We start from the raw sequence: 24308 nt of genomic DNA, 5'->3' as shown, positions 1-24308 counted from the left end.
GTAGATGATGCTCCAAGAACAAACCTCAAGATTCTCTTGCCTATCAGCAAATTTGGATTCTTCATTTATTTGCTTTTTTTCCTTTACATAATTTTGAACCATGTCATCCTTTAAAAAATCACGAGATTTCCTTCTGCTCCATTTCTTCTGTTCCACAAATGTGGCTGCCTTGCCACCTGCCCGGCAGTCTTCAAGACACAGCGGCCCAGTGATAGCCAGAGGCACTCTGCTCCAATAGCACATATGCTCTCTAGATAACGTACATCTGGGACATCAATTCCCAGAGTCAGTACTCAGTGCTGGAGGGATGCAAATCAGAAACCAAATTCATCTATGAGGAGCATCTAGCTCAGTCATGTGAAAAGACTTTCAGGAAAAAAAAATACCATGCTTGAATATTAAGATGTCACGTTTAAGGACCTGAAGTGATTCTAGGCTGACACAGGAGGATGTCTGGGAATGAGAACAAGGGGATGGAATGAAAGGTTAAATGAACGTAGATCACCACACAGCAGGCTTTTATGAATAGGTAAAACAAGTAAAAATCCCAGTGAGATCTTCAACTCAGACAAAGGATCACAAGTGCGAATAACTGACTGCCTTTCTAGAAGATTGTTGGAGATGCGTAGTGGAGACTGGGTTGGAGTTACACAGGTAACAGGGCTGAGATGGACTGAATGAAAACTCTGAGGATGTTGACCCACTCCACAAGTGTTTTGGGTAGAAGATCCATGGGCCTTGGACTACAAGCTAACCACAGACACAGAAGGCTCTCTGCAGACCATAGAGTGCAATCACTACAGGAAATAGATTGTTGACCTTGGTTATTTAATTATAATGATGTTCAGAATTGAGGTTCTGGAGGTCTATTATTCCTGGTAGTATTTTATAGCAGTTGGAGCACTTTAGTCCATCAGACAAATCTCTCTTATTTTTGAAACTTAAAATATAATCTTGATACTTGGAAGCCTAGGGCAGGAGGAGCAAAAATAAGTGCTAGGCTGGGTTGTTCACTGTGGCCTTATCACCAAAGTAAATAAAACAAAAAGATATCTTTAACACTAATCCAGTTTGCTTTTATCTAGTTTTCAAATAGACATTATGCATGTCTATAATGTCAAATGGCTCAGAAGAACCTATGAGTAAAGTCTCTGCATGGAGCTGTGCTCACAGGAGGTCACTGCTGATTTTTTTTCTCTTAACTCAAACTGACCAAAGTCTACCGTTTATTCCTGTGGGGTGAGTTGCACTGAAGTTTAACATTTGTCTTTTAACTAAGATTATGTGCCTTTTAGAATTGTTATTGCATTTATTAAGACACAAAGATAATGTGAAGTCTCACAAAACTAAAACAAAATCAAACCAAATCAAAAAGAACATTTTTTTCCAAGACATCTTATAGATTAGTGCTCAGTTTCGCAGTACTCAAGAAAGCTTTGCCAGGTATGAAGCATCCTGCTGCAGCAGCAGAGCCTCTTCCCTGGTTTATCAAATTCTACTCCTAACGGAGGAGGTGCTAGCCATTGATGGTGGCTGTGGAAAGGAGAGTCAGTTTTCTTCAGGGATGTTTCCCCTGAGGCTGCTCATGGTAGTGGCTGGTCCTACACGAAATGGAATCAGTGGGCTAAAAAGAGAGCACATAAAGTTAGAAGCAACAGTTCTGGTAGAGAGAAATGTGATAATAGGGCCAAAAAGAGTGGATTTGATCGAAACATTGACACATGTATAAAATTCTTAAACAATAAAACCATCTCTGCTCTCAACAGTGTATGACTGAAGTTTGCAAGCTAGGTAAAAATCAGATTTATTTAAGGGTACATAATCTAAGAGACCACTTTTGATTCTGACTTACATAATAAAATTGATGAAGTCTCAAAATGAAAACAAATTCTTGATTATTAAACAGTTGGAATAAATGGTATATTAAATAAAATAGAGATATTTATTTATATATTAGACTTTGATATTTATACCTCATGAAATACAGGTGTGTTTAGTTTCCAGATGATTACATATCTATCATCTTAACTTCAATATTTCCTCCTCTTTTAAATTGTCTTTAGCTCAGAAGATCTGGGAATAGGCTTTTGATATCTTGACATCACACACACACACACATACACACACACACACACACACACTCATGCTTACTTCACCAATCTTCAACAGTGATGTTTTATATGTTGACAAGACAAAGAGATAAGGATATGGGTCTCACAAATACTGACAATCAGCATAGGAGAGAGTTCATGATTTTGATTCATATTTAAGTAAGCCATGGGAATCAGGCTCTGAGGCATCAAAATTAATGTGTCAGTTGAGGGCTTAGGTAATAGAAGCATATTTTCCTCTGCCTGTACAAACTCTAGGATTTCCATTAAGGTATAAAGCAAATCTCACCTGAACATTCTCTATCAGGAAATAAGAATATTAGTATTAATTATCATTTAAGTATGTTGTGAGTGTAAAGAAAGCAACAAGTGTGAAGTGATTAGTGCTGTATCCAGTAGTGGTGGCTGTGCTTTCTATAGCTTGTGGTGACACGGTACTGGACAATTTCATAACCTCACACTAAGCTTCTGTTATTTCCCCTACTAAATGGAGAAGTGGTGATAAAATGCAGTTTATCTGAAGACTCAATACAGTACCCCACTTTCACTGGTTCCCACAGATATGCAGTTGTAAAATTTTTTAAAAAAATCCAACCTTATATTCAAGTTTCAAAAACAAAAGACACACTGTCACTTCCACTACTTATCCAGGACACTTCCAATTAGAGAGATATAATTATCAGGGTGGTTGCTAACTTTAGAGTAGCCCATAAGAGTGTTGTGGTTATATCCAACATAACCATGAGGTAGCATACCCTAAATTCTACCTAACTGTCATGCTAGCAATCATTATGAACTCTACTATTGACAAAAGTTTTCTCTTCTCAGACTCAGTAATGTTTTATACCTGTGAAAACATATTTAACCACTTATCAAAGCCTACTTAAGGGAACTCTGGGTTACATCAAGTGTTTATTGCCATGAAATTCTCAGAAGCAATATTGGTTTGAAGACAGAAGAATGCCAAGGGAGCGACGGCCATGATTTTTGACAGGAAGCTAAGGGTGAGAATAAGAGATCAAGATTCATCCAGAAGATGAAGGTAACAAAATTAATTGTGTACTTGTTTATCTTAATTAGACAGAAGATCCTGAACTAACGGACAACAAGGACACCCATGGTTCTTTGAATACAGCACTGGGAACTTTTCACAAGCTTCTTGATAAAAAGAGTAACATGGTGACCTAGGCATAGCAAGTCCATGCTTTAATGCACTATTAGAAACAGAAGCTTATGAACCATGATCAAGAGCTAGTTAATCAGGAGGCAGGCTTAGCCACATAGAAAACACCAAAGTGAGAATGGGGAGGGCAACCATGAGAGTGTCAGTCAGGAAGGCGGTAGAGGCAGCAATGGTGTTTCTTGGAGTCTTGAAGGCCTCGAGAGGATGGTTGTCTGTGGCTGAGCCACTGACCAGTTGGTCCTGTAAACAACTTCCTGAATTTTCAGGCCAACAGCACAGCTCTTTCTTATTCTTAAGATAGAAAAAGATCTTTGGTTACTAATACCGAATCAGTGAAACAAATCTCCCTAAGTCATGCTAGGCCTAAGCTAGCAGCAGACACAGAAAATGCTAGGACAGATCCAATTCATTTTGAATATTTAAATAATGATTAGTTCTAAAGAAATCATGGCCAAAAATGCATTTGGCTTCTGATCATGTACTTAAGGTGTGTATTTAGGTACTAGAGAGGAATGTGTGGAGAAAGGCTGAATCTTCCCCAACTACTTCCAAAGCCACAACCATATTTTATTTTAAATGTTTTCTGCTCTTTTATTGATACAAAATAGGAAACTAAAAATCTCAGTAAACCTCAATTTTTACTTTTATTTCAGTATGTTTTACATAAAGTTACTGAAAATATATGCGTTGGATAGCAGAATTTTTAAGTGAAATAGGTATTAGAAACCTTCTTCTGTGGTCTCTTGTATTTAACAGAAGACAGATGTCTAGCTATTAGTGATGGTAGAAGCCCCAAAGCTCATCCAGGACAAAGGTGAGGGAGGAGTTCAATTTACCCATGGACCCAAACTCACATAATTCACTGACAATTTCCTCAGCCAAAATGCAGGAACACTCCTCCTGTAGACTCTCTAACCTTAGCTTAGTGGCTCACACATGCTGGACAACAGTTCCCCAATAACCGAAACATGTTTCGTCCCTTCATAGTGCTTTTTGGTTGTCAATGTGGTGAGCTTTTAGCATTAAATCTTTCATCTCAGTTGAACTGGAAAACTGCACACTGTTATCTACATAGCATACAATATTAAGATATTTTAACTGTCTATAATTTCATAAATCTTTTTTCCAGATTATTTTGCATGATTTTCTCACCTTTTATATGTTTTAAGTAATGTAGTTTTAGTTGCCTCTCAATTCTTCAAATCTAACTTTTTAAAAAATAATTATCTGTTATTCCATCTCTGTCATTTTACTAAAACTTAGATATGGCTCTAGCCTTCATTTTATCAGTTGTGTAGATCAGAGTAAATTTATTCAAGGTGGATGAACCAGCACTTTAATTTCTCAAAGTAAGAGCCAGAGAATGGGGTGTTTGATGTAAGATTCTGTCTTCCAGTAAAATTAGAACTATACTCATAAAGGCTCACCTATATGACTGCCCAAAATAGTCTGAAAAAGGACAACAACAGATATGCTAAAGTGGATAGGAGAAATCCCATGAGGTATCCACCCTCCATAAAGAAGTACAGACAACCAAGAATGCTATGAGCAAGGAAGACCACATTTGCTGTTAGCTATCCAACAGCAAATGGTCAGCACTGGAAGCATACATACAAGAAACATTGTATAGACTAAGCAGATCGTGCTTATGTATTTATGAATAAATAAATATATATATATGTGTATATATATATTCATATATTCGTGTGTGTATGTGTGTGTGTGTGTAGCAAAAATTGTTGGAGGAAAAGAAACCATAAATTGGAAAGAGAGCAGGATAGGTGTATGGTAGGATTTGGGGGGAGGAAAAGAAAGGCAGGAATGATGTAACTGTATTATAATCTAAACAAAGAAGGGATGGTGGCTTAAATAATTATCAAATTGACTCATTTTCTCTTTAGTTTCCTTAGCTTTTATATTTGACAACCCAAGCACACATGTTTAAATGTCACGTGACTTAAGAAGAAAGCAGTTTTGAAGGTTCCTATATATTTTCTTTTTCCCATTTAACATTATCTGTGGTTTTCAAGTTTTGTGAAACTAAAATCTTAATGCAAATACAGTTTTCTAGATTTCCTTAAAGTCTGCAGTTGCCATTGAAATCTATGATGCCCACGAAACATGCTATTTCCTTCCCATTTTATAGGTTCACCATCTAAGGAACAAACAGCCTGCTCCCTGTGTTTCAAAACATTTTGAAAAGCTTTTTGCAAAGTTTAACCTGTCACTGAACATTCAATTAATGTAGCTAATATTAAGAAATGTTTTAAAATTGAACTATCAACTCTAAATAATATGTAGAACAAAACACTAACAATAAAAATTACAAAATATAAGTAAAATTTAGCTGGATCAGAGCCTACACATCACCTCTAAGAAACAAGGTTGAAATAGGTTGTTATACATTCATTTACAATTCAGTCAAAATTTAGAGACTGTTAAAATATTTATTTTCTTTCATATCCCTCAAATACTAATGTGAATGATGCACACTCATGCTAACTGTTTTAAAGGGCTATGTTGAAGGCAGAGTGGGAGACGTAATCATTAATGGGCTATGTACATTAGAAACATCGCTTTCAGGCACCAAACAATGGGAAAAGTGGAAAAGCAGCTGGGAAACATGAAGACTTTGAGCAACAGTGTGAAGGTTTAGACACGAAGACTTTGGCAAAGGACCACAGAAGAACTGTCCACCGGATGCAGGAATGAGTTGTGGGAAAGAGGCAGGAAAGGATGGCTGCTAGAGATAGCCTGAAATTGAAGTGGACATGCCATGGCAGCTGAGATCTGATGACCGCAGTGGCTCTGGGGCTCTGTCTGAAAAGATAACTAGGACATTAATAGGAAGGGGTAACAGAAAAAGCACAGGAGGTCCAAATGGCTGCCACATTGTGCTTTTGTTTTAGTGGTTTTTGACTGTTAGCAGACTATTTAGGGAATATTGTATTTGAATATGGGAGATCTCCTTTCAAGAACAACACACTGGAACCTGTGACACCCCCTTCCATTAATGGAAGCCACTGAAACCAGGACGTTAATTCAAAACCCAAATGGGACACCCAGAAAACTAAAATGGCTAAATTTAGACTCTGGGACAGATCGTGTTTAAGGACTGAAGAATGTTATGATTAAGACACAGAAGTAGCAATTAACAAAGTATGATGGGAATGAACACAGAAGGGCAGACGAGTTCAAAAAGACGGAGATGTGGCAAGAGGAAAGGATTCTGAGGGCATCATTAGCATTTCAGACTGGAAAGAAATTCATGAAGCTTAAACAGAAAATTGAGGAGCCATAGCAGAGTGAGGTGAAAAGAAATGGAATTAAGATACTGATATGGATACTAACAGTGATATTGATACTGTTATGAGCAGTTGGTTGGCAGACAGCAAATTCAAATGAAAATATTTTTACGATAGGGAGTCTCATTTGTCCACAGTCATTATAAATGAAAACAATTACTACACAGTACAAAGCTAACTTTGACAACATGTGCACATAATGTCATTGATTCTGGTCAAGTTAAAGAAGATCACAAAATACTCTCATGTCCATCTCTAACAATGAGAACAAACACTGAGTATTTTTCCCACCATTATCAGGAGCAAAGGAAGAATGACTCCTCTCACTACTCCTAACTCAGCAATACTGTCAGGCCAGGGTCATTGAATTGTGTTAAGAAGAAACACAACAGAGAATGTCTGGATTTAATGTTCATGAAGACTCAATCACAGAAAAATTCTGAAATGATCTATGAATCAAATGTTGGATCAAGAAGAAAATGGAGTGAGAGTTCAGATCCACACAGCTGATAGAGAAAAGTACACTGCAACTTTAAAGTTAAGAGTAACCACTGGGAAAGGTTTACTTTGAAACATTATCAAGTCAATACATACAAATATTCCACATTAAGTCTAACCAAAGATTAGAATGTTCGATGCCACAATACCTACAAATGTCAATGAAAAATAGTAGAGAAAGCATCAAGAACTAGAGATCTTCTTTACTATTGGTGATATCTTTTTACAAATATTAAGAGATCAATTTTTCTTAATTTGCTCTTTAGATTGATAGTGATTCTTGTCAAAATCCCAGGCAGCTCTTCAGTAGAACCTGCCAAGACACAGGTTAGCTGAATCAATATTAGGATGAAACTCAAAACATTGGGACTCACATGTAATTGAAAATTCAAATGACTGTTGCATGTTTGCTTTCTCAAAGCTCAACTGCTCACCCCTATTTTCCTGAGCACATGTCTAGCTCCTACTAAGCTGTCTATATTTGCTAATACCTTTAAAAAACTTACAATAACGCTAGAATAGAGAGTTAGGAGTCTGTTACAGATATACATGCTTACAGTTACAGCTATCCCAGTACTCCTGGGGCCGGGAGATTGAGATATGCCTGGCAGGTACAGCAAGACTCCACTCTAGAGAACAGGAAAGCAAGAAAGAAAGAAAAAAGAGGGTAAGAAGAGAGAAGGGAAATAGGGACGGAAGAGAAGGGAGAAGTGTGGGATACAAAAGAATGCGTTTGGTTTGGGTTTGAAGGGGATGATATAAAGATCAAACATATCAGAGAAATATACAGACAGAATAGTCAAGAAAATATTATAATTATCATGTCAATTAAAGTTTCTAGGCACAAAAATAAGTAACATTTTCTTAATAAATAACACTGAAACAACTAGAAATTAACACAGGAAAGGAGATCTTTTCTAATACTTTATACTAACAAAAGTTAACTTTAATGCACCAGAAACTTAAATGTAATTGTTTAAAACATGAAACTACTTGAAGAAAACGTAAAGGAAATACTTTGTGGCCACACACGAGGCAAACACCATTGTTCTCCGGAATATGGCACTAAGTTACCAAAAAGATAGACAGGCAGCCAGACAGGAGCAACACACACATCAGCAAGAGCTGACTCTTGAATATACAAAACATCACAGCTCAGTAAGAAAACTGGTGAGTCACATTAAAAATGGGCAAGCACTTTCTCACATGTAGAATATTATAAACCAGGAAAAATACACTAAGCTGCCTAAAATGTGTGTGTGTGTGTGTGTGTGTGTGTGTGTGTATGTATGTATGTATGTATGTATGTATGTGTGTCTATGTTGTGTTGTGTTAATGGTGATCAAACTCAGGACCTCATAAATGATCTACCACAAGCATAACTTGCTCTCATTTCACTTATTTTTAGTTTGAGTCTCACTAAGTTATCCATGCTGGCCTTGAAGTCACTTGGCAACCCAGGCAGGCCTTGAACTGGAAACCTCCCAGCTCAACCTCTTCTTCAGCTGGGATCATATATCTGTGCCACCAAATCTAGATGCAGTTTGAAAATAATAACGATTTTTACAATGTGGAATAAATAATATACCCATATGCTGCTGATGGGCAAATGGTAAAAGAACATAAGTTTGGCATTTTCATAAAAATTTAAACATTCCCTACGACATGATGTATTCTTTTACAATTCTGCATGTTTATTCAAGAGAAATATGAACATATATTCAAATATAGATTTATATGTAAATGCTCATACCAGCATTATTTGTGGTTTTGGCTGAGCCATCCCTCCAGCCCTGCAGCTTGCTTTGTAGGAAGGAAAAATTGAAAGTAATTCTAATGTCCATCACTGAGTAAATGCGTAAATGAAACGCTGTGAAGACACACATGAATAGCAATATTACTCCAAGGATGCACACAAGACTGAATAGACACATTTCAAAATCATTATTGTGATCATTGGTGTATGAGAGGAACAAACTGTAAAACTGTTTTTATATAAAACATGAAAACTAAAACAAATCTGCAAAAACATAAGGCAGAATTCTAGCTGCCTGAGACAGAGGCGGTGGGAAGAATGAATTGAGAAACTACCCAAGCGAACTCTCAAGGTGCTGAAAGGGTCTATTATCTTGATTCTAGCAATTACTTCACAGGTATATCTAGCCACATGCACAGGTTATTGTACATACATTTTGTATTATGAAGCTATTTACAACAATTACAAATCCCAGAACTCAAGAACTCAAAGAAGTATGTGACCTACTGATCACAGGGTAGCAGGCTGCTTCCTGGCCCCCACTCCTCACAGCAACCTCCTGCTCCTGATCAAGGCAGCAGAAAAGCAGCGCTGGCATGTGAGTGGACTCTGCAGGACACATGCAGCACACTGGTCTAAACTATTTTCCTTGCAATACACTGATCTTAAATACCTCCAGTAGTGACACTTTCTCTGAGTAGCTTTGCAGATGTGATGACATACAATGACATCATCATTCTAACAGTGTTTATGGCTGTGTTAAATTTCCTATGTTAGGTCTCATGTATGCATTAGAGATTAGCACAATTCATCCTCAGAGGATGCACACACATGTCCAAATGGACAGATTTCAAAATCAAAATCATTCTTGAGTGAGTGAATGCCACCATGCAACAGGAAAGGATAAACTGTAAAATTGTTTTTATGTAAAATATGCAAACTATAACAGTAGTTCTGTTCTTCTTGGTTATGTTTTTACATTCTTTAATCATTTAATAGTCATTAACTAATGCTTATTAATATCTATCAACATGAATATTTCATAATCCTGGAATTTTCTTGTACTTACATTTAAACACAAGAGGCATTATTGTTTCGGAGAATTTCCAGATCATTTTAACATTTCCAAATTTATGTTTTTCACTTAAAGCAGTATCTTCATGTTTAATATTTATATGGACTTAAAGGAAATCTATTTACCTATTTCTTATAATGAAGGTTGTATTTTGCCTTAGAAAGAAGAGACTGAAAATGCCCTTAATCTAAAGCCCTAGCAGCTCTGTCTGCCATGACTGGTGGCTTCATAACACTTTCAATTCCTATGAGAATGCAATAGCATAATCAATGTAGCTCCTTGGTACTGAGTGATGGATCATGTCTCCAAGAAAATCTGTAATTTTCAATACAGTTACAGTCTCCAATAGACTAGCACGTTGTGTGACAAAGCTGCATGACATCAGGCAAGAAGGCTGGAATGTTTAGGGAGCATGGCAGTTTAGGGTACTGAGACCTTCATAGCCCACACTTCACAGTGGCTTTTGGAAATTAGCATATCGTAATTTGAGTGTCATACCAGAAATGTATGAAACTACAATATATGAGAGTACACACTAAAATACTCTTTTCATGTATCAGGAGAACAGTTTATTTTTTATATATTTCCAAGAAAACAATATTTATTTGTTCAATAATAAAATCTTTTTAATTTTTTCTTTTGATTTCAAATAATCATATAACATGATTGTGGATTTTTTTGCCAAATTTACACTTACTATCTGTTTAGAAATTAGATGTTCAAAGTTTATATTTCACCAACCTGTGGGTGATGCTATCATGTGAATTAAGTGTCACAGTAACTCAGTGAGTCTGAATGCATCATCTTCACACATGGTGCCTCTTTCTACTTTATAGCAGACATTTTCTCAAAGCCTGCGACTTCACCACGTCACCCATTCTTCAGGACCTGTCTTTGAAGACATCTCTACCTATGCTTCCCTTAGACTCTCCCACCAATTCCGTCAATCATACATTCTTTCATTATTTCCCATTTGTTCAGTCATCCACAGGTCTCACCAATACTTGTCAGTCAGCCATTGTTATATTCTTGGGAACTGAGTTTTAAAAATTTAGAACAAAACCCTGGAGGCAAAGGTTGCATATAGAGACTAAGACCACACAGATTCAGCTCAAGTTATGTCACAACAGGTTGTGATGGTGACATCAGAAGCTTTCATCAACACTTTCATGTCACATTGGAGATCTCTTTTGAAAGCATACATGAGCAGAGCTTATGTGCTTATGTCATACAAGTAGGAGACAGAGGAGTAGAGAAATCAAGAGAGGATTTCCCAGAATAAAATATTTGAAGTGGGCCAAATACAGAGATCTAAAAAGAAAGAAGGATGTGATTAAAACCCACAGCTGAGGAAATTGGTTTGAAGAAAGAGAAAGAACAAGGCACCAGGGATAGCAGTGTGGCTGTTAGGTTACCAGTTTAACCTTTTGAGCAGGTAGACTTTAATCCCATTTAACATGGTGCTAAATGCATGGCATACAACAAAAATTGTTGAGATTTGTGTTCCCTGAACCAAGTGTCATTTATCAAGGAGGGTTCATGGAACCATAGCCATATAAAATTTACGGTGTGAAACTTGACTAGGAAACAACAGCTAATAATTTCTACTAAGAATTAAAAAAACCTTCCATGATATCATAGAGGTACCTAATCTGGCATATCCTGGTTTCAGATAATCAAACCTTCAAACTGCTGGTGAGGAAAAATGTCCTAGCCATTCCCAATAATGAATACGATTGCTAGGCAGCACCAAAATGAAGCTACTTTTCTGACCACCTACCTCCTATGTGTGCATTGTGTTGTTTCCCCGCAGACCCTATCTGAGCCTGCCTTTCTTTCCTATGCCCCCACATGATGGATCGTTCATTTATTTTTGTTCATTAGCTTTCCTTTAATTTTAGCAGTCTTTGACCACATGTCATGTTCTTGATTGAAATCAGCCAGCAATTGCCCCAAGGCAAACAAAGTAGTGCTGGATAAAAGTTTTCCTGTGGAAGCTTAGAGGCACATTCGAAAAGACAACATCAACCCAAAGGAAGTCAAGGCTATGGGGGACAGAAACTGGGTGAAGGGGAGTGACCCCAGTGTATGGATTTGCTCTTGGCCATGCCTACAAGTGAGCTGAAGGCGGCAAGAGGTTGAAGTTAAATGGAACACATAACCTTATGATGGAGGAGGATGGGGAAAAGAAGATCCAGGGGCTTCAGTTAAGATGATTTGCTTTTCAAGTAAGATGCAAATTCTATCAGGAAATACCACCACTCTCGCCCAAACACTACAGAATGTTTAACGTAAGGCAGCACATCTAGGGCATTAGAATTACTCCAAAGCCATTCACTAGAAAAAGACTCCGAAATAGATGCTGTGCCACATTCAATTACTACTTGGCATCCAAGTGGGCAAGGAGGAATGCCACCTATAATTAGTGACAGCCAATCTTTCAAGACATTTTGAAATGTCTTAAAGAATCCTACTCTATGCCAATCACACTTACAAACGTATACAGCCAACCCGGTGTAAAAATATCTTGTTTTAAGTTAGTTATAGTGGCATGTTCTAGTGCTTGAGAAACACAGGCTTGAGTTTAAACCAGCTTGGGCTTAGAGTGGATTGGAGGTTAGCCTGGGCAACTTAGTGATGCCCCATCTCCAATGAGAACAGAACAAAAGGGACATTGTGTAGGCAGACTTAAATTTTGTCATCTCCGGTGCTGATCACTTTATTACATCTATCGGAATTGCCTTCCCTGCCACGTGTACAACCTTCTGGATACCTTATACAAGCAGAGACGTTAATGACACTTCATGATAACAAATGCGCAGCTTCATAGGTTACCTCTGCCAGTGAAATACTGAAATTCCTTGGTCAGTGCTATATGAACTCAATACTCTAATCCCATCGATCGATTTAAGAGAATTCTCAGATTCTTGAAATCGTAAATACTCTCAGACAAAAATTTTACATGCTGTCATTTTTTACTATGTATACATACATATCTGTGTTAACATTCAATTTCTAAATTGAACAGAGCAAGAGATAGGAAATATTGTGTTATAATAAAATCTATAATAATAAACTGCCATAGAATTCATAGAAAGCTTAAGGATTGTTTATTTCTGGAATCTTCTATTTAATGTTCTTCAGAAATCAGAACTACAGAAATCAAAACCAAAGGTAAGAGGACTACTATATATTTAACTGCTTCTATGAAAGCATTTCTGAAGCTGCATTTTTAATGACTGACAACTGAGACTAAGCAGCTAACAATTTGTGTCTGTTTGTGTGTGTGTGTGTATTTAGACTAGAAAAATAATCAACCTTGATGCAATTATTCAGAATTCAAGTTGAGATTTTTTACAAGTTGAGGTTTTATTATGAAGACACACAGCACCAGGCAAGGCTTGAATGTTTGCCTCCCCACCACTTAGTCCCAGCATGATGGTATTTGTACTTAGGGATCTTTGGAATCTTTCATGAATGAAAGCTTTGCAATCTATGACCATTTCTTACAGTATGGTAAGAGAACTGAAGCAGAATGTAAAGATACCAGACAATATTATGATGAATTTCCAAAATAATTTAGAACAGTGAAGAGTAGAAATGAATTATGATTGTGTAGTCAAAACTGATATGCACACCTTAACACCCATCGCCCCAACTGTAAAAAAACATAGCACAGTTCAACATGACCTAATGAAGCAAATACTCTGCCTAGCATCCTGGTCTTATGATCTAATCCCCTATCTTAAGTGCCTTGCACAAACGTACTCTGAGATAATCTCATGACTCCAAGCAGGCCAAATCACGGCACACATTTTATTCTGTGCTTATGAGACATTCGGCACTTCTCCTAAGTGTCTGTGCACAAAATGGGGACTTAGCTTAACAACCCCTACCCAAATCATCCTAATGGGGAAAAGATGATTCCAAATACAGTTATAATATAGTAAGAGAGTGGACAGGGAAAGCACAGGGTGTTGTGAAAATGTGTAACAAGACATTTAATTCAGAAGTGGACCACAGGAAAGCTGAATCTTTAAAGCCCAAGTCTGTGTGGCTCTTCCAATAGTAAAGCAAGAAGAAGCATAAACAGCAGAGCGGAGTAAGCAGAAATGCTCTCTCGTAACAAAGGGCTTCCACCAGGCAGTGGTGCACAGTTGTAGCTACTCTAAGAACTGAGGCATGAGCTAGGGCTAGGTTAGTCAGACCTTGTTTCAAAAGAAAATGAGCTGTGATTTGCAAATTGCCTGTGCTACTCCCCTGCTCGATACCTTGATCATGCCCACACGTCTGCTCCCTGTAGTGCCCCTTGCCCAGTCCTCTGCCTGGCACACTCCAGTCCTCTAAAATATAAGCCCTGTGGGCCCCATGGAATCTAATCCCCTGGTCTTGTCCTGCTTTGTACTTGGAACTTGTTCCTCAGTTTTTCCAGTGCAGAGCTGTCTCCCTTCTCAGTTCTTTAGAACCCATTAAAACTGCCATGCATATATCAAGCGGCTCGTTAAGGGCTGACATGTATAATTTGGAGACTATTTCTTGCTTTTGCTAGCTGCCATGTGCAGACTTTAAATTCCTTCCAATCAAGGACTGTGTCATCAATGTGGTTGTGTCTCCCCAGTGACAAGTATAATCTGTAATAAACTTTATTGAGCGAAGAACAAAAGAGCGGCTGGTCCTCTAAGAAGGGCACCATAAATTACAAAGCATGAACCGAAACGAAGCTTTTAAAACTTACAATAACAAAAATTGTCTTTTGATTCCTGTTACTGATGGCTAGACAAAGCAGTGATGATGACATTTTTATTAGATGTGGGAAAAGTGTTCTGCCTTCAAGGAGACAAAGGTCAAATGGTCCCACACCCTCAGACAGTCTGCGTGACTCTAGACTCCGTGTTACGGCTGTTAATATTGAAACAAAAGGTAGAATAAGAAATATATTATTTGGATTATACAGTGCGATAAAAGCTTCTAAGCGAGTTTAAGTCCAAAGAAAGAAAAAAATTTACACTACAGAGTACCAACAGGATTTGTGGGTAAGACAATGAAATTGTCCATATATCTGATACATTGATAATGAAATTGTCAATGTATTTTTAAAAATACAATGGTGGTGCATTTGGGTCAGGGCAAGTGTGATCATAACACTGAAATTTGAGGCAGGGATATCACGAGTTCCAGGTCACTAGTTCTGATCTAGCTCATTATATCAGAAGATCATATCTCAATATAGGAAAGGGGAGAAGGGAGAAAGGAAGACGTGTACAAAACAAGAACAAAGTAGCAGAGAAAAGAAATCCAGCCAGTGCCTGTACTTTCATAATAGAGTTTTTAACTGATTCTGACCCAGAGAGCGAAACATTAACACTAGGCATAAATCCAAAACGATTCTTAAAAACATACTATTTAAGCTCTAAAATGTGACATGTTGTTAACAGGTCATTATAATTGAACCCAGTTCAATTGCTGCTTTTGTTTTTTGATATAAAGTTACTTCTTATCAATTCTGCTGAACATGGAAACAGATTTCAGCCAGGAATATGACCAGGTTTGCCCATCCTTGTAAACTCTTGGATCATTCAAGGAATGAAAACTCTAAGAAAAGAAAGTAATCTGTAAGATTGTCTTGAAAGAGGATCAATTCAATGATGACCTTGAAACAGAAAGAAGTGTCTAGGACCATATTAACGGTCCTTCCTACTCTTAATTCTATAGTTAGTTGGATAAACTATATACTGATAAAATCTCTTAATGCCTCTATGGAGAGAAATGTTTATTCTCTATTATCAAATTGGAATACAGAGAGACTCTAACATTTCTTTTGACCTACCAAAGAAAAACCCACTTAAATGAGCCTTAGAGTAACTTGTCAAAAGTAACCTCAATCCTTCTAACTGAAATTCGGAAATATGATTACCAGCTAAGAATGAAGTTAAATATTATTGCATTAAGTAGCTAAGTATGTCCTTTCATTCTTTAATTTAACCAGGTATGGTAGCAACCCACCTCTAATATAAGCCCTGGGTATTTTGAAGCAGGAGCATTAAACTTTCAAGGCCATAGTGAGTCCAAATCAGGCAGCCAGACATAAAATTGGGGGAAAGTAATGCATTTGTAAAAGAATATGCAAAAGAGATGTGGGAATCAGTACTATAGTAAGAATGTTAAATGAAAAATGAGAGAGAGAGAAACAAAGGAAGAAAGAGAGGAAGGAAGAAAGGAAAGGAAAAAGAAATGGAGACAGAGATACATGGACTTACAACACAGCATCCAGTGAAGATGACCCAGTGCACTGACGGTATTACCACAATCTTCACATGTGTGTGTGCTCAGCTGTGAGAACCACACTTACTGCGAAGCCAAAAGTTTACTCAAAGGAGATATTTTTCTATAGTGATGATTTCTCCCCATCAATATGAATGAATGGAAATCACTGAATACCATCTCAGAAATTATAAGAGCTGTTATGTGTAAAAGAATTTTCCTCAAAAGGCAAAAGTAAATAGTAAAAACTAAATAATGTGTCATTTGGTGCAAGAAAAGAGTCTTTATGTTCAAAACTGGCCTACCATAGAAAGACCAACTCAAGGGTGCCTTACAATAATTTGTCAAAAGTGACCTCAATATTTCAAACTGAAATTAGGAAATATAATCACTTGCTAAGAATGGATACTGAGGGTTATCTGAATAAGACTAAGAAAAATTGATCAAAATCTAGAACGTGTACTGTGTATAGATAATAAGTACGGAATAAATCAAGAAGAAAATCTAACTTCAAAGCCTTGTCAACATTAAAAAAAAATCAATGATCCCCATTACGTATCCATTGATTTAAAGGCAAAGCAGGTTAGTTGGTGATCTAGCAATAGAGGCAGCTGAATGACTTCTCTAGCCGCATCCACAGCAAGGAAGGCTTGAAAACAGACATTTCACAGAAGTTGACAGAGTCTATTGGGTCTTTTGGGAAAGATTTGTGAGTGGAGCAAAGTTGAAATTGGAGTCTAATATGGGTTGATAAAAATAGGAAACCTTAAAAATAAAAAGAAGAAAAAATAGGAAAGAAAGATATCAAAAAATTTTAAGTTAGTAAAGCTTTTGGAAGGACAGGAAGATTTGCTCAAGAGAAAAGCACAAACAAAACAAAACTGTGGATCTTTAAAGGTTATTTAGTTGAGGCTTAAAGTGAGAACCATGGGAGACTCTGAACTTGATGGTCCTTTAAGAAGGTAGAGGAGGGTTAAGGTCAAGGCTAAATATAGACCAGTCACATCAGTAGAAACACAGTGAAGCTCTGACCAGGAAAACTGCGAAGCAGTGTGCAAAGCCTCTGTTAGTCTGGATTATAAGGAAAAGGAAATGCTCAGAAGGTCAATGCATGCTGACAGCGGAGATGAGTAACCAGCACGATGACTGAAAGTGCAATTGGAAACAGAAATGATAAATCAGGTGGTTCTGAACATGCAAAACAGCCTATATAAAAGCACAGAAGGATACCAGCATGGTCATGCTGCTAACAATCCACCCAAATGCTCCCCAAACAAGTACTGTGCTCTGCATGGTGTTCTTGAATAATATAACCTTAGGCATGAGACACAAAATACCTTAACCTAGTACCAGCCAATTGTAGCTCATTAGATACCTACTGTGTGCCATGCAAGTTTTTGTGAATACAATGATAGAGAGCTGGGATTGGCCAGAGATATAGATATTGAAACTGACATCTTCAGTGTCGTGTAGCAAAATGGAAAGGGTTACAAAGCTAAGGTGGCCATAGGGTGAAAGTAGGAGTTGACCTACCTTCCTTTCAATCAGCATCTCTTGTTGACCTCTTGCTAATCTTTACTAAGTAGGAGTAATTGGTAAGTGAGTCGGAGCTAGCTTCCATTTTATAAAAAGAAAGGTCTGTTTTAACAAAAGATTAATATTAGACAGAAAGCATGCCAGGCTAGGAAGCTTAGGAACCACAGGCACAAGCTAGAGGAAGTGAAAGCCTGCTGACCTAGTCTCACAGCAGATAAAAAAAGAAAAGGTATATATATATATATATATATATATATATATATATATATATTAGATAAAGTATTTCTGAAATATTCTGAAGAAACAGATGAAAGAATAAGAAAGCTCATGAGATGGCTCAGTAGGCAAAGGTTCTTGACACAACAGCTGAGATTATGAGTTTGACCCCTGGACTCACATAGTAGGAGATGACCTGAAGGTTGTCCTCTGGCTTCCACATGCATGCCATGTTATGAACATCCCCATGCATGCACATGCCTATGTACATGCTCACACCCACAAAGTAGATAAGTGAAAATAGAAACTGTAAAGAAAAGGTGGAATCAGGTAGGATACAGGGCGGACAAGAAAGCAGCCCAGCCTCCACTAAACTGAACGATTCCAAAATATGTAGGTTCAACAAAGGAACTCAAGGTTGCTAAAAGCTCTTGTGACATGGTAAGAGGGTGTCAGCTAAAGAAACTGCTGCCCATTCAACTGAAGCTCGACTTAGACAGCCTGGAAAGAACAGTCGCTGTCATTATAGACGCCACAAATGTGCAGAAACATACTAAATAAGACACCTGAGGAAAGTCTCTCGGGTAAATAGTTATAATCATGTGGCATAAAAATAGTTTCATAAAAGTTGGATATCCTCCCAAAGCAAAGGAAAAACAATTTCCCTGTGCATCTGACATTGAAAGTAATTCTAACACACCATTTGCTACAATTCCCTCTGCCCCCCATCAATAACGGATTTTGGCTTGTTTTGTTTTGTTTTTTCCAAATATTACTCTACCTTCCTATTTCCTGTCACTAAAAGAGACTCATTCGTAAGGCTAATTTGGTGTTTATTTCTTAAAGATTCACTAGAGACTTGGGGGAACATATTATGCTGTCTTAAATTGACTTGTAGACAAAATCAATATTCTCCCCTCCCCCAGACACAGAGTAACTAGAGCTAGCAAGTGTAAATAAGAGAATTCATGTTTCTTTCATGATTTCTGACACAATCCAGTGTTACATGGCTTCAACTATTTAGTAAAAGAGGTTTCTTAAGTCTGAAAATATCCATGACAACTTATTGAAATGTTAATCCTCTAAGTATTCTCCTGATTTATTACTCATAACAGCATAATTTAGTGTCATCGCTTAAGCTTGTAAGGAAGTCTACACATTAAAACAAAGTTTCAGAATGTCTTGAAACAAGATTTCCTAATAAGCCATTGTTATGAGACACCAGCACTAAGTACTGTGAATTGTTTCCCATTGCTGGATATAAATCATATTTCCTTCCTCATGCTCAAACGGTGGAAGATAATCATGTATTTTACCTCAACATCTATGATGGGCTCTTTACGAGGCTGTTTCCCTGTCATGCATCACAAGAAACCATAGCAAGCAAAACTACGTTATATTTCAGTGAGAAAAATGTATTTCTATTTTCTGTCATAAACTGGGAAGATCTTACTTTGCAAGTAGAATCAAAATCTACCCATGGAGGCACCAAACACTTCTATTATGTGAATGTCACAGAACTAAGCTTGCTAAGTGATGTATTTAATAGTGTACTTATAAGTCTATTTGATATGAATTTTCTTTTTTATTGGTTTATTCAGGATACAAAACAGGGGATTTCATTATGACCTTTTTGTGTACATGTATGTGTATACTATACGTTGTTCAGAGTTGCCCCCTGCCCTCCCCACTTGTGGGTCTCTTCTTTCCCCAAAATTGTTTCTTCTTGTGTTTTCATATTTTATAGATCCAGTTGTCCTTCTTTGTCTCCAATTCCTCCTCTCTTTGGCTCCCTCCCTCCCTTCTCACAGTCCTTTAATTCATATGCATATAAAACTCTAGATTCTGCATCTGAGAACGTCTGTTGTCTGTCTTTGGATGTCCACTTCCACTCATTTCCACAAAGATGTCATAATTCTATTCTACACTACAGAGGGACAGATGTGTAAATACCCATCATGCACATGTCGTCGCACATGGTCTTTATCCGTTTACGTGTTGCTAGGCACTAGACTGGCTCTATATCTTGGCTACTGGGTCTAGTAATTATCTCTGCAGTGGGCTGACACAAACTCTTTCATGTATATACCTGAAGGAGTAGAGCTTGACCGTGTGGTATTTCTATTTTTAGATATTTTGAGGAACCTCCATCCTGATGTTCACAGTAGCTTCCCAAGTTTACACTTCCCCACGTAGTGTATACAGATTCTTTGCCCTCCACCACCTTACCAGCATTTGAAATGTTTAAGTATTGTAGCACTACTCTTGAAGTCTTCTGCTAGTCTGGGTCCACACACTGTGTGCAGAGGCAAAGATTTGGACCAGAAAGTATTCGGCTTACAGGTTTTAACTTCCATCGTTATTTTGCTACGGGGTTCTAAATGTCTCTGCACTACAGCAGAGTTTATTCCATCTCCCTAAAAATGCAACAGCTCAGATATTTGGGTACAGTTTCTGAGATTACAAGACTCCTCAAATAAATCCATGGGCCAGACCATTGAATAATTGATAAAAGCAAAGTCCTAGAGTTGTTTCACAACTCCAGACAGTTTGATGTTATCATCCTTTGCCACCCTTGATTACTGCCACTCTGCATAAAAGAGTACCTGACATGATCCTTCCTAAAGGGGGAAAACTTCGCCAGTCTAGAAAAAACAACAGATTGCTCTTTCATTATGAACAAAATCTCAAAACTGTTTATCTGTAAGTGTCTCCAAGAGCATGCAACAGAAAGGTGAATGCTACTCCTACTAATCCTGGTGCCCGTCCGAATATAGACAAGAATTATTTGGGGACCGATGATAAGGAATGGTTTCATAAGAAACCATTATGAAAATTTAAATGTAGATAATATCTATCGTCCTTTAAATCGAGCAATATGTTGGAAACCAAGATGCATCCAATCACTTCTGTGAGTGAGCTGAACAACCATTTGATTTACCTCAGAAGATGTAAAAAGAAGATTTTTAAATGCAAAACGAAGGAACAACTCTGTGAATCTCAGAAAGCAAAAGAAAGACTCAGGAAACCCAAACACTGGAATCATGTGACCACACTGTGATGCAGCCCCTCACACAAAAGTCACTTAGAGACAACACTGAGGACCCGGGACAGGCTGTCCACTCAGATAGGCCCATGAGAGTGTTGTGATGCCTGGCTATTGTCTTCCAATGTATGAGTCAATAACAAGAGAACAGCAGTTTAGGAGCTGTCAGGTTCACGCACCGGGCATAAAGGCACACTTTGCTGTGGTTCCAGCAGCCGCTGGAACTTTGCAGTTTGCATACTCCCGGCTTTGAGCAGCTCATCCATCCTCAGGGGAGGAAAGCCCTCATGGGGGCCACAAGCTGGACTCTGTAGGTCCCGGCGTCCCTGCATTGCTCCCGAGTGAAGGAGACCATCCAGCTGCTCAGAGCTGGCGGCCCGGCGTAGGAGACAGTCGCCCACGCCTTGCACGTCCCCATTGAGGGCCCACAGAGCCCAGCAGAGCTGCTCTCGCCGACCGTGATCCCTTCCCGGAGTCCCTTCCTGGCCTCTCCCCAGCATGGGAATGGTGATCTTGTTTCCCAGGGATGAACAAGATCCCAGGAGGGTGTGGAAAAGGATTTAGCCAAGACTCGGCCCTTGGAGTCCCAGCCAGCGAAGGTACCTCTATCACTTACTTAGTGGCTTCCAGACCTAGGGATCGCAGTTCGCGACCTCCTGGAGTTGCCAAGCACACCCTGCAGAGCACGACCGCACTGGATCACAGATGAAGGGCGGCGGCGCTGGCTATAGACCCAGAGGTGACACTCGAGTCCCACCTGTCGGTCTCCAGCGGGTTCACTCAGGGCACCCAAGGCCACCCGGCGCAAACCCTGGTTAACCTGCGCTAGAGGCGCGGCGGGACCCACGGAACACCCCCAGAACCAGTTCCCACCATTCTCCAAACACTCACTTCTCGCCTTTGTTTTTCCCTGCCGTGACCCAAAGAATTCTCGCCTGTCTCTTCTCTACGGCACAGGACTTCTTTCCACGTCTCCGTTCCATGCCTCATCCCCCTTCTCCACTCCCCAAACAGTAGAAATGCAAGCAGCTAAGCAAACCCACCATGATGCGGTCACGGGAGGCCAGGGGCATCCGGCCGCAGGTGTCTTCGCTCTGCTGGCTCCCCAGGCTGTGCACCGCTGCTCTTCGCCTTGGGGTCCGGCTGGCAGACACTGGAGGAGGACTGCCTGGAAGGCTGTGTGTGAGAAACTCGCTGCTCCGAGTCCCTCCCACCCCTCCCAGGCTCAGCTAGAGAACTGAATCTTGCTCCCCGCCCAATCGCCAACCTCCAAACCAGCAAAGCCGGACACACACACAGCAGGGAAGGGGACAAGGAAGAGAAAACAAAGGAGAGACTCTAGGAAAAGTTGGCACATTAAAAACAAAAACATTTTCTCTAGTACAAGCTGGTGGAGAACCACTGTAGTTTCTGTAATTTGAAACTCCAACCCTTGTGGAGTGGTTTCTCTCTCCTGGGTTGGTTTTGGTGGCCTGGTTTTTAGGTTTGAGGCTAATCTACTCCTTTCCAAGGTAATTTTGTGGTCACAGAAATATTATTTCTTTGGAGTAAGGTCTTGGCTCGATTCGGTTCACTTCACTCAGCTCTATTTGCTGTTAATACATGTGTGTGTGCATAACTGTTCTTTTATTTTTTTAAATCATCCTTCATACATACCCATACATGTACACACGCACACATGTACACACACGCACACACACACACACGCATCCACAGTCCAGTTACTTCTGGTGTCTTTTCAATGCTTCAAGATCAAGAACGCTGAGACAAAGAGTTCTCTTGACATATCTACTTCCTGACTCATCATCGACTCCGGTCTCACTGAGGCTCCCTACATATGAAAAACATTTCTTCCAGTGTTGCCTACTACATAGGAAACAACCATAAGAATGGTCCTAAAGAACGGATGGAAGTAGGCAGAAACAGAATAAGTCAGAAATGCCAAGAAGGCTGTAGGAACCAGGGAAACTTTAGCCTTAAGATCCAACAAAATCTCCTGTCTCCTTCCCTGGTTATGGTTGGGGTATCCTTATCATTTTCCTGTCATTTCATAAACTACTCTTACTCCTAAATCAATTCATGAACTTCTCTTCGGTCAGTAGGAAAAACAAATCTATCCTCAGATTACCATGAACATAAGACCCAGAAGGAAACATAAACAGAGCTCAAAATGAAAAGGAGCCAGCCCTATCAGTTTTAAAGTCAATAAAATGATAGAAAATTCAGAGGAGGGGCATCACTCTGACAGATGAAATGTTTCTGAAAGAATGGTGAATGACATCAGGGTGGGATCTTGAATGGTCCTTTATTTTTGGAAGAGGATAAAGTGGAAGGAAGAGATTGTTGCTAGCAGAGGAAACTGAACAAAGGTACATAGGCAGGTGGCATGGTGGCAGTGTGGTAGCCAGGAGATAAGATGGGGTAGAAGTTAAAGGTTCGTCAAGTGCAGGAGAACACAGAGGGCACAGGGTGTTCTGTCTGCTGTGCTGTGGAGTTCATATAAGGGCTCCTGTGCTACCCTTCTACACTGACCTCCCTCTGAGACAGGACCTGCTGAGCAGATAAGGGACACTTGAGTGTTACAGCATCTTCAGGTCTGACATACAGATGGCATGTAGGTGAAAGCCCACTTGACTTCTTCACTCTATTGAGAATAGAAAATAGAAAATTTCTTGGGCAGTCTACGGCAGGGAAGTTTTGCATAGACTATAAGCAAAGGAAAATTGTGTGTCTGCCACATGCTGTGCTTGTGAGTGGAGGTGGAGAGGCCTGGGATGGCTGGTGACTCCAGGTGAGGGGGTTTGGGATAGCTTTCAGGAATGTCAGTAATGCAGGACTAGGCTTTTTATCAACCTTTTCTGTTCATAGGCTTTCCTAGTAGTCAGGGTTGGAAAGAGAGACAGAGAAATGGAATTTACTTGACCATGTGGGGGGGTGGGGGTGGGGGTTAGGGGAGGCAAGCCAAAGACTCTAACATAACGAATAGCAAAGTCATGAGAGTTTAACGTAAATGCTAACAAATATAGTTTTTCAGTGCAAAGTGAGCCTTCTATAACCTCCTTGCCCCTTTGCAAAAATGTCAATAATTTAAATAGACCCATTATACTCAATAAGTACATTATAATATATTCAACAGTGAATATATTCAAATAATTTGATAGTTCACAGTTTCCACTCACTATTCCAATGGCAGAGAAGTTCGTTTTGATGACTTTTGGCCTGGTTAAGTTTCTTCATTTTCCCCCTAAGTTCTTAATAATGAAGTTTAATGAAAAAAATAGAATTTAAATGGATAAAGGTTCATAGAATAGAGCAGAAAAT

General features: G+C 38.9%; 1 protein-coding gene across 2 annotated transcripts in view; it reads right to left on the bottom strand.

The window, feature by feature from the left end:
* Positions 1-22150, bottom strand: part of Gucy1a1 (guanylate cyclase 1 soluble subunit alpha 1) — a 54261-nt gene extending 32111 nt beyond the window's left edge. For both annotated transcript variants that reach the window (XM_028754920.1, XM_028754919.1), the window contains exon 1: positions 22031-22150. The gene's annotated coding sequence lies outside the window, so the exon portion shown is untranslated. The remainder of the gene's footprint in view (positions 1-22030) is intronic.
* Between the last annotated feature and the right edge of the window lie 2158 nt (positions 22151-24308).

Source organism: Grammomys surdaster, unplaced genomic scaffold, assembly GCF_004785775.1.
Source record: "Grammomys surdaster isolate TR1022 unplaced genomic scaffold, NIH_TR_1.0 126039, whole genome shotgun sequence".
Taxonomy (NCBI): domain Eukaryota; kingdom Metazoa; phylum Chordata; class Mammalia; order Rodentia; family Muridae; genus Grammomys; species Grammomys surdaster.
This window is presented reverse-complemented; position numbering and strand designations above follow the sequence as displayed.